This window comes from Aplysia californica, unplaced genomic scaffold (assembly GCF_000002075.1).
Source record: "Aplysia californica isolate F4 #8 unplaced genomic scaffold, AplCal3.0 scaffold00509, whole genome shotgun sequence".
Classification (NCBI taxonomy): domain Eukaryota; kingdom Metazoa; phylum Mollusca; class Gastropoda; order Aplysiida; family Aplysiidae; genus Aplysia; species Aplysia californica.
Genome location: NW_004797779.1, coordinates 530,647 through 532,611, shown reverse-complemented (window position 1 = coordinate 532,611; position 1,965 = coordinate 530,647).

The following is a 1,965-nucleotide window of genomic DNA, read 5'->3' as shown; positions in this document are numbered from 1 at the left end:
GTGTGTATGTGTGTGTGTATGCGTGTGTGTGAGAGAGAGAGAACAACAAAAATGAGAGAGAGAGAGAGAGAGAGATAGAGAGAGAGAGTGAGTGCGCGCGCACGTGTTTGGATTAAGACATTCAGTTATCCTTTATTGGAACTCGAAAAAGAAGAGACTATGTTAAAACCTATGCCTAAGGCTATAGGCCTTAATCCAAACAGGACGGAGGATGCTTAAGGGCCTCGTTATAAACATTCCTGATAAATTAATGGTCCTGATCTCGCACCGAGGAAGAGGATTCCGAGAAGGTAAGGGGCTGGTAACTCTAGATAGGCTAGTGAATGTGGCAGACCAGAAGTAGAAGAATGACAAAAATAACACAATTCCATTGTTTGATTTTGTTGTTTGGTTTCTGCCTGTGCACTATTTGTTCCATCGATTATATCATTATTATGAAACGCAGTATGCATCATTTGGTATGAACTAATCAGCAGTGCTCGCTATCCTGATTCGATTCCACGGAAAATATGTTCGAGACTGAAGATGGTGGGGGATTTTTAAGTATGTCCTGACGTACTTTTGCGGATTACATTTTTTTGAATAATATGTTCAGGGGTCGATCACTTAGGGGTGCATCCTGAAAGGGTTGATGGCTCTTTTGGCCAGTTCTCTTGTAGGTGTTTTATATTATGACCAAATTGACACAATTTAGTCACTTAGGAGGTGGGCTCTGAACATTGTCAAGGCCAATCTGGACTGAATGGGGAAACAACATCCCAGCAGAAAGAGCGAGACACTCGATAAAACTTCTCTCCACAAGGGAAATCGAATTAGGGTCTTCTGTTTGCGTCAGCGTAGTGCCTGTACACTACACTATAAACGCTGCTAATCAAGGTTCAATTCCACGCAAGCTGCATTTGGGACTGAAGATGATCGGGGCCTTTTTTACTTGTTCAAAACGATGTTTATACGGCGTACCATTCTTTTAAACCGACAGGTTTGGATGCCGATTAATTAAGGATAATTCATGTAAGGGTTAAAGGTTCTATTGACCTTTTTAAGGTTTTCCATCCCGATCGACACAATTTAGATCGTTTAGGATGCGGGCTTCTACCCTGCTTGTCAGGGCCAATACCAACCCTTGCTTAGAGGGATACAACGTCCTAGCAGAAAGACAAAAAGACTTAATAAAACTTCTTCCCACTGGGGAATCGAACTTTGTCGTTCAACAAATGACGGCAAAGCACCTAACTACTCTACCACAAACACCAGTTGTACTGTCCTTTCAAGTCCGGAACAAGCATTAATTCATGGCGACCCCTATAAAAAGCCGACGTCTTTGACACAAGATCGGTGTTTATGCAATAAAATTAAGCTGGACCCGACACGCAACACCGGGTTCGTTATTCATCTCATTTTATATTCCGCCCCTTTTTACTGACCCCTCTCTAGCTTACTTTATTCTTTTCTGTCTGTGTATCCTGGGACGTAATTCAATGGCCGTGCGTGCACACCTTTTGTCAAACCAACCAAGTCACATTAACACGTAGTCCATCCACCCTGTTAGTGTGCACAATAAATGGACGAACCGTACTATTTATAAGCGGCTCTGGTCGAAATAAAGAGTTTATAAATAACCCCAAACCCTCATCATCAAGTTGCAAAAAAAAAGAGATAAACAATTTGATGATAAGCGTCGCGGTTCACTAATTATTATAAAATTACTTAAAGTCAAGCACACCAACAAAGCGGAAGAGGGTACTAAAAGTCATTTCGACTAAGCCAACCGTATCTAATTTTTCTACCTCAATGAATAAACGCAGTGTGGAATTATGTAAAAAGGGTCCGCACGTGAATACATTTAATCGCCAGCCTTTTAACGAGCGAATTTCACCAACCTCTTATAATGTTAATATTTTGTTCCCGCTCTCCCTGGCGAGGGGTCATCAACAACGGCTATGATATTGTGAGAAAAGTTATATA